This window comes from Heptranchias perlo, chromosome 1 (genome assembly GCF_035084215.1).
Source record: "Heptranchias perlo isolate sHepPer1 chromosome 1, sHepPer1.hap1, whole genome shotgun sequence".
Lineage (NCBI taxonomy): Eukaryota > Metazoa > Chordata > Chondrichthyes > Hexanchiformes > Hexanchidae > Heptranchias > Heptranchias perlo.
The window spans coordinates 72965876-72982046 of record NC_090325.1 but is presented as its reverse complement, the minus strand read 5'-3'; positions in this window follow the sequence as shown (position 1 = coordinate 72982046).

Here is a 16171-nt window from a genome sequence, read left to right as displayed (position 1 = left end):
ACATGCAGCAAGACCTGAACAACATCCAGGCATGGGCTGATAAATGGCAAGTAACATTCACATCACATAAGTGCCAGGCAATGAGCATCTCCAACAAGAGAGAGCCTTAACATTCAGTGGCAGTCCACCAATAACAACATCCTGGGGGTCGCCATTGACCAGAAAATCAACTGGACCAGCCACATAAATGCTGCAACTACTAGAGCAGATCAGAGCCTGTGTGTTCTGCAGTGAGTGGCTCATTTCTGACTCCCCAAAGTCTCTCCACCACCTACAGAACGAGAGTCAGAAGTGTAATGGAATACTCTCCACATGCCTGGATGGGTTCAGCTGCAACAATACTCAAGAAACTCGACACCATCCAGGATAAAGCAGTCCACTTGATCGGCACTTCATCTACTACCTAAACACCCACCCCCTCCACCATCAGCGTACCGTGGCTACAGTGTGTACTATCTACAGGATGCACTGCGGCAACTCACCAAGACTTCTTTGGCAGTCACCTCCTAAAGTCGCAACTTCCACCACCTAGATGGAAAAGGGCAGCAGATGCATCAGAACACCATCATCTCCAAGTTCCCTTCCAAGTCACACGCAAGTGACCCATATTTGATTTGGCCATATGAGCAAGCTGCCTCTGGAGGCACGATAGGCACCAGCAGCTTGTCCCGATTACTGCAACGAGACCCAAGACTCAATTTCTGTTGAGCTTTGGCCTCCAAGTTGTGATGGACGTTGAAAATGCACCTTCAGTTATGCACTCGAAAAACGTGCCATGACAATTTTTACACCAGTTGCTCAGGCCACCCTCACATACCTCTTAGTAGTTTGGTATTTGCAGAGGTCTTGGAGCAAGTCATCCCCTTACGTTTTTGGCAGTGTCGATCCATGGCACAGGCAAATTCAAGAAATGTGAAAGCAATACTTTTAGTAAAAGGAGTCTCACTCAAAAAGAAAAACTCTCTTATTTGTTCATGTTTTCAATTTCTCTGCATTCCTTTTCCATTATTTATGAAAGTCCCTGTGTTTATTTTTGTGCAGCTCAACAGGGTGGTTCTGTTTTTTTTATCTATCACATATTCATTATAAAGTGCACGATATGTGTGCAAGCATAAACGTCTAGCTCAAATGATGGATGTGTGGATGGAAGCTTCCTGTTTAGATGCAATCTCTGCAGAGCTTTAAGTGATGGGATCTGAAGGCAAAGTTTGTATTCACTGATGTGCCATAAATAAAATGCACTTTACAAACTACCCCTACTCCCACAAAGTGATAGGCTTTTGCTCTTTTGTTTTAACACTTTGTAATGTCATTTTATTTCTACAAAACATTTTCATTATGCTAGGGGCCACTTCATTGAACATTAGTTATTTATTGTTTGATGAAATAGAGAAAACAGCAAAAAAATGTTTTAAATGTTCTCACCTCCTCTTCTGAAGGCTTTGACTCAGACTGAGGAATGGTTCCATAGGTGCGCTCCAGTTCCTCACCCAAATTACCTTTTCCTTCTTGTAGGAGTCGACACAATGAGTGTTGGCAGACAAATTGAGCATGGAGGGATAGAAACATAGAAAATAGGGGTAAGAGTAGGCCATTCGGCCCTTCGGGCCTGCTCCGCCATTCAAAATGATCATGGCTGCTCATCTAACTCAGTACCCTGTTCCCACTTTTTCCCCATATCCCTTGATCCCTTTAGCATTAAGAAATATATCTATCTCCTTCTTGAATACATCTAATGACTTGGCCTCACAGCCTTCTGTGGTGGAGAATTCCACAGGTTCACCACCCTCTGAGTGAAGAAATTTCTCCTCATCTCAGTTCTAAATGGCATACCCCGTATCCTGAGACTGTGACCCCTGGTTCTGGACTCCCCAACCATCAGGAACATCCTCCCTGCATCTAGTCTGTCTACTCCTGTTAGAATATTATATGTTTCGTTGAGATCACCTCTCATTCTTCTAAACTCCAGTGAATATAGACCTAGTCGACTCAATCTCTCCTCATACGTCAGTCCTGCCATCCCAGGAATCAGCCTGGTAAACTTTCGTTGCACTCCCTCCATGGCAAGGTTATCCTTCCTTAGATAAGGAGACCAAAACTGCACACAGTACTCCAGATGTGATCTCACCAATGCCCTGTATAACAGCAGTAAGACATCCCTGCCCCTCTACTCAAATCCTCTTGCAATGAACGCCAACATACCATTCGCCTTCCTAACTGCTTGCTGCACCTGAATGCTCGCTTTCAGCGACTGGTGTACAAGGACACCCAGGTCTCGTTGCACCTCCCCTTTTCCCAATCTATCACCATTCAGATAATAATCTGCCTTTCTGTTTTTACAACCAAAGTGGATAACCTCACATTCATCCACGTTATACTGCATCTGCCATGTTCTTGCCCACTCACCCAACTTGTCTAAATCACATTGGAGCCACTTTGCAGCCTCCTCACAGCTCACATTCCACCCCAGCTTTGTGTCGTCTGCAAACTTGGAAATGTTACATTTAGTTCCTTCATCCAAATCATTGATATATATTGCGAATAGCTGGGGCCCAAGCACTGATCCCTGCAGTACCCCACTAGTCACTGCCTGCCACCCGGAAAAAGACCAGTTTATTCCTACTCTCTGTTTCCTGTCTGTCAACCAATTCTCAATCCATGCCAGTATATTCCCCCCAATCCCATATGCTTTAATTTTGCACACTAACCTCTTGTGTGGGACCTTATCAAAAGCCTTCTGAAAATCCAAAAACACCACATCCACTGGTTCTCCCCTATCTATTCTACAAGTTACATCCTCAAAAAACTCCAGTAGATTTGATAAGCATGATTTCCCTTTCATAAACCCATGCTGACTTTGTCCAATCCCGTTACTGCCTTCCAAGTGTACTGTTATCACATCTTTTATAATAGACTCTAGCATTTTCCTCACTTCTGATATCACCATTGAGCTCAGTCTATGCACACAGGCACTTTCTAGCAGGGATCACTGGATAATGAAGAGCGGTTGGAGCCTTGGCTGATTTTTTCCCCACCCCCTTTCCTAGCCCAATGTCAGTACGGCTAATTCTAGTACCACCAAAGCTGAGATTAGCTAACTCAGTGTAGACCAACGATAAAACCCAGGACCTTTGTGGCCTGTATGCCTCAGCAGCACTTACCCACTGTCGGAACTGCTGCTGAAAGCACAAGTTCAAGTTAAGTTAAAATAAATTATCAACTCTGCTTTGAAGATTGATTTGAAATCTCTGATCCAAAGAAGCTGTAAATTCAGGTTGTCTGCTCTGAAACTGATTGCACATTTGACAAACTTATGATCCTAAAATTAACTGTTTCCAGTAGCTCAACGGGAATGAACAATTTTTAAAATGGCACTTAAGAATTGAGCCACTCCCCCAATGGTCTAATGGATAACGGCACCACCTCATCCAGCACAAAGCTTTAAAGAGTAAAAGGTTGCAAGTTCAAATGGGCTGCACTGAGTTAGGTCAAACAAAAGCAAAATACTGCGGATGCTGGAAATGTGAAATAAAAGCAGAAAATGCTGGAAACACTCAACAGGTCAGGCAGCATCTGCGGAGAGAGAAACAGAGTTAATGCTTCAGGTTGATGACTTTTCATCAGAGTTAGGTCATCTCAGATGGGGTGGTAGTTGGAGTGTTACAATTGACCACAGCACCCTTGGAGCTGGGAAGGAGAAAAAATGTGGGAGTTCCTGCTCCTGAATGCTATCCATTGACCCCCGCTGGAATATGCATATGTTTGGAGTTTAGGTCAGGTCATGACTAGGCTCGGCTGTTATGTCCTTCGCAGTCTAATAGTCTGTCAACATTCACTGTCAAGGCACAAACATGAAGAATGCAGCCACTGTGTTATGTAAAAGAATGTGGCAGCCATTTTGCACAAACTGATTGGTTGAGGGGAAAATATGGATTGTTCTTTTATTTTGACAGATGTGTAAAATGTGTATGTAAACTGTGTGAAATATTTTTATATTGTTTTTCCCTTTTTATCATTAGCTATTTCCCCTTCCTTTTTAGGATTACCTCTCCCTCCATGCTCTAAATGCCTAGCTTTCCAATCAATAGGTTTGACTTTCTCTTCATTTACATATGAAAACATCAGACTGGAAAAGACTAGCTGGTACATCTAGCCTGTCCCATACAATTGTGATGCCTTATGCATCAGGTCAAGAGACCCCTTATCCCCTAGGTGTCATATAGTTTTCTGGGAGAGGCAACAAAAGTTCAGAAACCCAAGGCCAATTAAGGAACAACATTCCTCTTCGATCCCTCTAAGCAATCAAAACTAGTACAGGAGACCACATTGACCATGACTATTATTTGGTACCTACCTCTTGTATAATGCAATCTCCGCCCAGCCAGGAACCACTCAAAATATCACAGAGAAAATGAAACCATTAAGAGGGTGGCCAAATAATTTGATCTGTAATTAGCCACTAGATGATGTGTGAAAACAACTCAACGCAAATCATCCATTAAATGTCCTTTCTTTTCTGGAAGCAACCAACATGCCTCCATCAGTAACTCCACCAGATGATCTGGCCAAATAGAAAAGTTCAAAATGTGAAGAGCCATGGCCATAAACCTGCCACTTAACCATACATGGTGCATAGGTCTTGTCTAACAAATTGATTGGGCTCTTTGACAAAATTCTGGGCCTAGTTAACAATAGATATTCTGTGGAGATGATATATTTAGATTTCATCAAGGATTTTGAGACTGCGCCACACAAATTATTAATCCACAGGGTAGGAAGGCAGGAAATAGGAGGCAAGCTTTTGAAGTGGGTTGAAAATTGGAAAAAAACAGAAAAAACAAAGGGTGTGTGTGAATGGGGCCCTATCGACATGGCAAGAAATCATTACCAGGGTGCCACAGGAATCAATGCTGAGGCCATATGCACTGCATAAATAATTTGGAACTGGGATAGAAACAAAGTTGAATGAGTTTACAGATGACACCATTTTTTTAATGGGGGGATTACTAACAATAATGAAGAGCCAAACCAAATGCAAAGGGATCTGGATAAGTTGGGAACATGGCCTAAAGAGTGATAAGTGACATTTAATGTGGATAAAGGCAAGGTAATAAAGCCAGGGTAGGGAAATAAACTGTGAGAGTATAAACTAAACAGCTCTGTGTTGCAGAACAAAACACATGAGAGAAATCAGTGGCTATTTGTGGGTGGCACATTGAAACCAACTGTGCAGTACAGCAGCAGTACGAAAACTAATTGGATCTTGAGATATATATGGCCAGTGGGATGATAATGAATCTCTACAAGGCACTAATATGGCCACACCTGGAGTACTGTGTACAAATCTGGTTTCTGTACAACAGCAAGGATATCCTGGCATTCAAGGCAGTGCCGAAGAGGGGAACCAAACTAATACCTGGCTTAAGGCATCTGAGCTATGAGGAGAGGTTGAAGAGCCTGGGATTGTTTACTCTGGAGAAGAGAAGGCTCAGGGGAGTTATTATTCAAGTATTCAACATTCTTAAGGAAGTTGAATGCCGACAATATGTTTGAGAATGCCACAAACTCTAGAAACAGATAAGACAGGCTTAAGCTTAGGAGAGGGAAGGTACATAGCTTAGATTTAATCACTTTATGGAGAGGGTGGTGATCGTGTGGAATGGGAGGCCTTGTGAGTAGATAGTGAGGAGAAATTTAAGAGAGTGAGCGATTGAGAGATTTTGGCACTGGCCAGATGAACTATAGAGTCTTGTATTTTCCTATGTGTCTATGTTCCTGTGATACAATTGGCTGCCTCTATTTGGAATCCTGCCCAGATTAAAGCAGGCAGTGGCTAGATAATAGTAGCAAAGAAGATGACAAAGATGTATCAATTTCTTTAGAAAGGTCACTTTAAATACTTTCATAGAGTTTCAAAGATACAATCATCACAGAATTGTTTTGATATGAATACTCACCACTGAAGCTGCCCTTAAATATCTCATGATGTGAAGATGCCGGTGATGGACTGGGGTGGACAAATGTAAGGAATCTTACAACACCAGGTTATAGTCCAACAGTTTTATTTGAAAATCACAAGCTTTCGGAGGCTTTCTCCTTCGCCAGGTGAGTGTGGGATTCCATGGAAGTAACCGCATATATCGTCAGAGAACAATATCTCTGACTATATATGCGGTACCTTCCATGGAATCCCACACTCACCTGATGAAGGAGGAAGCCTCCGAAAGCTTGTGATTTTCAAATAAAACTGTTGGACTATAACCTGGTGTTGTAAGATTCCTTACATTTAAATATCTCAGAGTAAACATTATGGAATTCTTGCAAATCCATTGCAAATACAGCACGTTCCCAGTTTTCCTTTATACCAGTGAGGAAGCTGTCAAACAGAGCATGGACTTCCCCATGGATGAAGAGAATATGGATGAGCAAATTACCACAGATCACAATTGCACATCTTCTAGAAGCTGACCAAGGACAGTATTGCCAATGGTTTGAGAACAGGTCGCTTCCCAGATCGCGTCATCCTCAGGATGTGTAGAATGAGCATAATTAGTGGAGAAAAGGAAATGAAATACATTGTACAAAAGAGAAACAAATAGCACAATGAATATAGTATTCTTGTGTATTTTTTTGGTCATTGAATTTTGAAGGTCTGTACTGTAAAATCCAAGAGAAATGAATACTGATTGTGTATAGATGAATTGCAGGTCTAAATGAAATTACTGTGGAAACCTTTCCCTGCTAGTGCTGAATGGTGACTTTGTCAACTGGGGTGTTCTAGTCATCAAGAACTTCTGTCGCCACTGTCAGAAGCTTATTTGGTTTTCCCTTCCTGTTGTGCCAGAGGGTGGCTTTCCTCTGCATCCCAATGCATGATGTCAAATGTCATGCAATGTAAACAATAGTTAAGCTCCTGTGTAAACACTCATACACAAAAAACTGGAAGCATTTAATTTGGCTCCATTTTAAATTAAAGTGATCCCTCTGTACTTTATCGCACAACAGAAAGCAAGAAAATTCATTGGGACATTAGGAAATTAATTGTATTGTAAAGTAAAATCAATATGATGTAGTGAGTGCAAATACTGCATCATCATATAAATTAACCTTTACATAAACATAATTTTCAAGATAATAAAACTTGGGGAAAAGTTAAAACTATATAATTTCCATATAATGTTAAATTCTTACCCTGATTTTAGAGTGTTAGGTTTTTCTTAAGTCATATTTCACCATCATACCACCCTGCCTTTTAAAATATCAGGGTTATGTCAACTTGGGAACCATTATGGTTCATAATGGACTGTAAATGCAGTGAATGAATGGCAGGTTCTATTTACTCTGTCAACCACTTAGTTGCCCTATGATTTCTTAAAATAAATTACTATACTTTGTGGCTTACACTGTGTGTTACAGGTTAACTATAGCAGCCGATGATGACTTGGATACAAATATGATGTTTTGAAGATTCCAGAGTGGATCCTGAATGATTATTGCGGTTCCTCTTTCACTACTGTTTGTTCGGTTTGATTTGGTTATGTTAATCAAAAATTAATCAGGTACAGTTAGAATTTTATAATCCATGACAGTTGCAACATGAGAGAAAATTAATTCATTTTTGATTTTGCTGTGCTTTCTCCTTCAATTCGATAGTGCTACTCAAGAAATTTCCACATGGTGGCATCTTCTATGAATCACTTGTATGAATCACTTTTAAAAGTTTCAGGTAATTCAAAACCTGCCATATGTTAATTTGCTGTTACTTATTCAGTAATGATACATATACAAAGCCTCTCTTCTCTATTACTGAAATCGATGCATTGCCCAGCATATGCAAGATACCATGACTATGGATATGCTGGTTACTTTCTTCAACTTCTTTCATTGTATCTTACTTCTTCTTTCATTGCATCTTAAATTATTATAGTTCTGTTTCCAGGTTATTCAAAATCATGACAGGCTCAATTCTATTCCATTTGCATTGCTGCAAAAAAAAACGTATGGTGTTGTGTTTCATGGTGCAAATGCATTTTGCTATGACATAGAGACATAACCTTATTCTACCCTCATCTGCCAATTTTTTCAAAGTGCCATGAAGAAAGAGTGTGATCAGAATTAAAATATCACCAAGGTGCTACTAAAAGAATTCAATACATATATTTTAGCAAGATTTTCATGGCATATTTAAACTCCCAGTGTGACAAAATCCCAGAGTGACGCCTCCATATCTAACCCGGATTTGGCCACATCAGTTCTGTTCAAAGTTGCGCAAGGGCACGAGTCCTGAAGGACATAGCTGCCAGACTGGGCCTGCGGTAGATGGTGAGCAAACCAACACGAGGGAAAAACCTACTTGACCTCGTCCTCACCAATCTACCTGTCGCTGATGCATCTGTCCATGACAGAATTGGTAGGAGTGACCACCGCACAGTCCTCGTGGAGACGAAGTCCTGTCTTCACACTGAGGACATAATCCAATGTGTTGTGTGGCGCTACCACCGTGCTAAATGGGATAGATTCAGAACAGATCAGGCAGCTCAAAGCGGGGCATCCATGAGGTGCTGTGGGCCGTCAGCAGCAGCAGAATTGTATTCCAGCACAATCTGTAACCTCATGGCCTGGCATATTCCTCACTCTACCATTGCCATCAAGCCAGGGGATCAACCCTGGTTCAATGAGGAGTGTAGTAGAGCATGCCAGGAGTAGCACCAGGCATACCTAAAAATGAGGTGCCAACCTGGTGAAGCTACAACTCAGGACTACATGCATGCTAAACAGTGAAAGCAACATGCTATAGAGAGAGCTAAGCGAATCCACAACCAACGGATCAGATCAAAGCTCTGCAGTCCTGCCACATCCAGTCGTGAATGGTGGTGGATAATTAAACAACTAATGGGAGGAAGAGGCTCCATGAACATCCCCATCCTCAATGATGGCGGAGTCCAGCATGTGAATGCAAAAGACAAGGCTGAAGCGTTTGCGACCATCTTCAGCCAGAAGTGCCGAGTGGATGATCCATCCCAGTCTCCTCCCGATATCCCCACCATCGCAGAAGCCAGTCTTTAGACAATTCGCTTCACTGCACGTGATATCAAGGAACGGCTGAGTGCACTGGATACAGCAAAGGCTATGGGCCCCGACAACATCCCAGCTGTAGTGCTGAAGACTTGTGCTCCAGAACTAACCGCGCCTCTAGCCAAACTGTTCCAGTACAGCTACAACACTGGCATCTACCCAACGATGTGCAAAATTGCCCAGGTATGTCCTGTCCACAAAAAGCAGGACAAATCCAATCCGGCCAATTACCGCCCCATCAGTCTACTCTCAATCATCAGCAAAGTGATGGAAGGTGTCGTCGATAGTGCTATCAAGCGGCACTTACTCACCAATAACCTGCTCACTGATGCTCAGTTTGGGTTCCACCAGGACCACTCAGCTCCAGACCTCATTACTGCCTTGGTCCAAAAGAGCTGAATTCCAGAGGTGAGGTGAGAGTGACTGCCCTTGACATCAAGGCAGCATTTGACCAAGTGTGGCACCAAGGAGCCCTAGTAAAATTGAAGTCAATGGGAATCAGGGGGAAAACTCTCCAGTGGCTGGAGTCATACCTAGCACAAAGGAAAATGGTAGTGGTTGTTGGAGGCCAATCATCTCAGCCCCAGAACATTGCTGCAGGAGTTCCTCAGGGCAGTGTCCTCGGCCCAACCATCTTCAGCTGCTTCATCAATGAACTTCCCTCCATCATAAGGTCAGAAATGGGGATGTTCGCTGATGATTGCACACTGTTCAGTTCCATTCGCAACCCCTCAGATAATGAAGCAGTCCGTGCCTGCATGCAGCAAGACCTGGACAACATCCAGGCTTGGGCTGATAAGTGGCAAGTAACATTCGCACCAGACAAGTGCCAGGCAATGACCATCTCCAACAAGAGAGAGTCTAACCACCTCCTCTTGACATTCAACAGCATTACCATCACCAAATCCCCCACCATCAACATCCCGGGGGTCACCATTGACCAGAAACTTAACTGGACCAGCCACATAAATACTGTGGCTACAAGAGCAGGTCAGAGGCTGGGTATTCTGTGGCGAGTGATTCACCTCCTGACTCCCCAAAGCCTTTCCACCATCTACAAGGCACAAATCAGGAGTGTGATGGAATACTCTCCACTTACCTGGATGAGTGCAGCTCCACCAACACTCCAGAAGCTCGACACCATCCAGGACAAATCAGCCAGCTTGATTGGCACCCCATCCACCACCCTAAACATTCACTCCCTTCACCACCGGCGCAATGTGGCTGCTGTGTGTACCATCCACAGGATGCACTGCAGCAACTCGCCAAGGCTTCTTCGACAGCACCTCCCAAACCCGCGACCTCTACCACCTAGAAGGACAAGGGCAGCAGGCACGTGGGAACAACACCACCTGCCCGTTTCCCTCCAAGTCACACACCATCCCGACTTGGAAATATATCGCCGTTCTTTCATCGTCGTTGGGTCAAAATCCTGGAACTCCCTTCCTAACAGCACTGTGAGAGAACTTTCACCACACAGATGGCAGCGGTTCAAGAAGGCGGCTCACCACCACCTTCTCAAGGGCAATTAGGGATGTGCAATAAATGCTGGCCTCACCAGCGACGCCCACATCCCATGAACGACTAAAAAAAGGTAGTGATCTCGTGAGAGACTGAGATTCCAATCAAACATCTGAAGTCAGCCTAATTTACATAATTTTAGTGAGTTCTCGGTCTACACCGGGGACCCCTCTTGGAGGGGGAGGCAATTTTAAGGAAAATGGCTGCTGCAGGCCTTGGGCACATGCAGCAGTGGAATCCGTTCCCACTGACCCCACAAACTCCGGCAGGGTCAGCGTTGGAGGGCATGGATTTTTGGCCCTAACATTGCATTAAAGAAAGAAAGAAAGAACTTGAATTTATATAGTGCCTTTCATGACCTCAGGACGTCCCAAGTGCTTTACAGCAAATGAAGTACTTTTAAAGTGTAGTCACTGTTGTAAAATTGGAAACGCAGCTGCCAATTTGTGCACGGCAAGGTCCCACAAATAGCAATGAGATAATCACCAGATAATCTGTTTTAGTGATGTTGGTTATCTCAGTGCAGGAGTGTAGCTTCCTATCTTTCTCTCTGGCATTCCCCACCCAGTTGCTGACTGCTAATGGCCAGCAGTGTACTGGCTGCTGATGACTAGCTGAGAACTGGCAGCTGGTTCCTGGTGGTTGGCTATGGTTTGGCTGGCTACTGGTTGTGAATGGGTGGGTCCTAATGGTTATCAGTTGGTGTTTTCTAGCTGGCTTCTGGTGGCTGGCTGGTGGTGGTGGATGAGTGGCTTCTGTTGTTTACTGGTTGGCTTCTAGTTACTGTTTTTACTGTAGAATTTCCCCAATCAGACAAAGAAACAGAATTATTTTTTGAGGATCCTGAAGTTGGATGCATCGGTCTCTATGTACCCTTCCTGAACTCTTGCCATCGGATTCTGCACTGATGTCGTGAACCACACCCGCAGTGCAGATCCTTGCTCTCCCAAAAGTCATAAATGGGACTTCTTGGCCCTTCAAATAAGACTGGCGCTGTTGACTATCACAAGTTGAACAAATCATGGGAGCTTCTGAGGTAATGTGTATAAGACTTAAGTGGAGAAACTAAGAGATTCAGAGATCTAGGCATGCAGATACACAGAGGTAGATTTTCCCTCTACGTGGGTTTTCAGGTGACCGGCCCGCTGGCTGGCCACCTGATAGTGCCGATGGAAGTCCTGCTCCTCTCGGTCCCACAAAAATAAATAAGACCTTACATTCGGGGCTCCTCTACAGCTGGACTGCCAGCAGAAACTGGGCAGAGTACGGAGTATGCACAGCACATGCTGCACCCAGTTGAGCTCTAAAATGGCGATCGGGATCCTATGTACGTCAAAGGACCCCAGTTTGGATATTAAAAGGGCCAACTGCCTGACTTTGGTGGGCGTTCCGGCCGCCTAGTGGTGGGCCCATGGGAAGATGGTGTCAGCCACACCGTTGGCGGGAATGGGGCGGTAAGTCATTTGTCACCACTTTTGGGGCTACAAGACATTGGTTAAGCCACAGTTGGGATATTGAGTCAGTTCTCGACAACCATTATAGGAAGGATATTAGAGTCATGGAAAAGGTGCAGTGAAGATTCAGTAGAATCATACCATGAATGAAAGGTTATAGTTAAGTAATGCGCAAAAATATCTTTTTCATTTCCAGAATATCGAAGTTTCAGGGGAATCTAATAAAGGCTTTCAAAATCATGAAAAGTTTTCAGAGTGTAGAGAGGATTAGTAGAGATGGAAATGCTTTGCCACAAATAGCTATTGAGGCAGAGATTATAACATACTTTAAAAGGGAATTATATTTGAAAAATGTTTGAAAAGCAAGAGATATGGGAAAGGGAAGGGAAATTGTATGAATAGGCAGCTCCAGCTGGAGAGCTAGAACAGGCATAATGTACCAAATGACCTCCTTCAGTGCTTAGGTTTTGAACATTAAAAAATTCAGTTACTGAGAGAAACAAAATAGCACGCAAAAGGATTTAAGCAACTTGATCAATCCACTTGGCTAGCCTTCTGGTTTCCTAAGAACTAGGAGGTATAGTCTCAGGATAAGGGGTCAGCCATTTAGGACTGAGATGAGGAGAAATTTCTTCACTCAGAGGGTTGTGAATCTTTGGAATTCTCTACCCCTGAGGGCTGTGGATGTTCAATCGTTGAGTGTATTCAAGACTGAGATCGATAGATTTTTGGACTGTAAAGGAATCAAGAGATATGGGGATCGGGCAGGAAAGTGAAGTTGAGGTCAAAGATCAGCCAAGATCTTATTGAATGGCGGAACAGGCTTGAGGGGCCATATGGCCTACCCCTGCTCCTATTTCTTACATTCTTATGTTCTAATAAATTAACAAATCAGTGAACCCTTGTTACATTTGATTGTTTTTCGTCACAGAAAGGATTTGGGAATAAATTATGTTTAAATGTTGTGTTTGGAAACAAAGCAAATTTGCATAGGTTTAACAAAATCAAAACATGCTGCAGGCATTGAAGATGTGTGTTAATGCCAGACGAACCAATTTGTGGAATGTCACAGCTCACGGACGGAGACAATGAAAGTCAATTATCTCATCCCAGGCCCATTAAGCCAGGATGATCTCTATTTATTTTGAGAATAGCAGGAGCTAGATTCTTCATGCCCACACCCCAAGGAGGGAGGACAGACATGTGGTTTTATTGACAGGCCTACTGGCGAATCACTGAATGGGGCAGAAGCTAGTGAGACAGCTTTTCCACTTCCTGTGAATACACAGACAGAAAAGAGCACGGGGGCACTCAGTCAGCTTGCTAGGTGAAGAGGAAGCCTGGCTTAACAAAGGAAAACTTGCCCATTTCAAGCCCAGAGCCAGTCAGAAAGGCTGACCAGGAAAATGTAAGCAAGCCCACTATTAGGAATAGTGTGGCAAAATTCTCCACAGTACCTGGCACGGACACGATGGGTCGAATGGCCTCCTTCTGTGCTGTATCTTTTCTATGGTTCTATGGTTCTACCTACCTTTTCAACCATGCTTTGTCGGGTCCCCTGATTCTTCTCTTATTGTTTGATATCTGTTTCTGCATCTGTGAAGCATCTTTGAATGTTTGATATGTTAAAAGTGCTATATAAATGTAAGTAGCTGTATTTGTTGCCAAATTTCACTGTTTAGATTCATACTTGAACAATGACCACTTGGTTTCTAGCACTGTGGAATGGTAACCAACAAGAGTCACCACCTTCAGGAATGGAGAGGAAAAGTTAGGAATTTGGAGAAAAAAAAAATCAAATGACCATAATGAATGCATTGCCCACTAGAGCTGCCCAGCAAGACAAATGTACTTCAGCAGTGATTTAAATATGTCTAAATAAGTTTTATTGATTATATTTTTAGTTTGTAGACTTAAATGCTAAGTGTGAGGTCATCCACTTTGGATCCGAGAAAGACAAATCAAAATACTTTCTTAATGGTGAGAGACTAGGAGCTGTAGAGGAGCAAAGGGATGTAGTTATCCATGTACACAAATTACTAAAAGCCAGTGTACAGGTACAAAAATTAATCAAAAATGCTAATGTAATGTTGGCCTTTATCTCAAGGGGTTTGCAATACAAAGTGAGGAAGTGATGCTTCAAGTGATGCTTGTACAGAACCTTGGTCAGACCCCATCTGGAATGCTGCATTCAGTTTTGGCCTCTGCACCTCAGGAAGGATATATTGGCCTTGGAGGAGGTATAGCGCTGATTCACTGGAATGATACAAGGGCTTAAAGGGTTAAATTAGGAGGACGGGTTGCATAAACTGGGTTTGTATTCCCTTGAGTTTAGAAAGTTACGGTGTGATCTAATCGAGGTCTTTGAAATGATTAAGGGATTCATTAGAGTAGACATGAAGAAATTATTTCCTCTGGTCGGGGAATCCAGAACAAGAGGGCATAATCATAAAATTAGTGCTAGGCCATTTCGGTGTGAAATCAGGAAGCAATTTTTCACACAAAGGGTAATGGAAATCTGAAACTTATTCCCCCAAAAGGCTGTAGATGCTGGACCAATTTAAATTTTCAAGACTGAGATAGATAGATTTTTGTTGGCTAAGAGTATCAAGGGATATGGAAGAAAGGCGGGTAAATGGAGTTGAGGTACAGATCAGCGATGATCTAATTGAATGGTGGAACAGGCTTGAGGGGCTAGATGGCCTACTCCTGTTACTATGTTCCTGTTTTCCTGCCATAATTTCAGTGGTCGACCAATGGAACCCCTGGAGAAACAACATAAATGCCTGGAAATTGTCATTTATGCCATTTCTCTGGGATTCCACCAAAGTTACAATGGGATTTTGTGACATCCCCCATGGAATCTCAAGGCCCAGATCTTCCAAACACAAATACAAAAAATGCATGCAGACACCATGAGCTGTTTGCTTTCAACTATCCTACACTTGGCTGAGAATTGGATGTCATTCAGGCATTGTGCTTTTCAGAGTAGTTTTGTGAATCTTATATCCAGTTTTTCTGAAGGGTATCTAAAAACATAAGAACATAAGAAATAGGAGTGGGAGTAGGCCATACAGCCCCTCGAGCCTGCTCTGCCATTCAATAAGATCATGGAAGATCTTCGATCTCAACTCCACTTTCCCGCCCAATCCCCATATCCCTTGATTCCCCTAGAGTCTGAAAATCTATCTATCTCAACCTTGAACATATTCAACGACTCAGCATCCACAGCCCTCTGGGGTAGAGAATTCCAAAGATTCACAACCCTCTGTGTGAAGAAATTCCTCCTCATCTCAGTCTTAAATGGCTGACCCCTTATCCTGCAACTATGCCCCCTAATTCTAGACTCCCTAGCCAAGGGAAACAACCTCTCAGCATCTACCCTGTCAAGTCCCCTCATAATCTTATATGTTTCAATGAGATTACCTCTCATTCTTCTAAACTCCAGAGAGTATAGGCCCATTCTACCCAATCTCTCCTCATAGGACAACCCTCTCATCCCAGGAATCAGTCTAGTGAACCTTCATTGCACCGCCTCTAAGGCGAGTATATCCTTCCTTAGATAAGGAGACCAAAACTGTACACAGTACTCCAGGTGAGGTCTCACCAAAGCCCTGTACAATTGTAGTAAGACTTCCTTACTCTTGTACTCCAACCCCCTTGCAATAAAGGCCAACATGCCATTTGCTTTCCTAATTGCCTGCTGTACCTGCATACTAACTTTTTGTGTTTCTTGCATGAGGACACCCAAATCTCTCTGAACATCAACATTTAATAGCTTCTTACCATTTAAAAAATATTTTGTTTTTCTATTCTTCCTACCAAAGTGAATAACCTCACATTTCCCCACATTATACTCCATCTGCCACCTTCTTACCCACTCACTTAACCTGTCTATATCCCTTTGCAGACTCTTTGTGTCCTCCTCAGAGCTTACTTTCCCACCTACCTTTGTATCATCAGCAAACTTGGATACATTACACTCGGTCTCTTCATCTAAGTCATTAATATAGACTGTAAATAGCCGAGGCCTAAGCACTGATCCTTGTGGCACCCCACTAGCTATAGCCTGCCAACCTGAAAATGACCCATTTATCCCTACTCTCTGTTTTTTGTTTGTT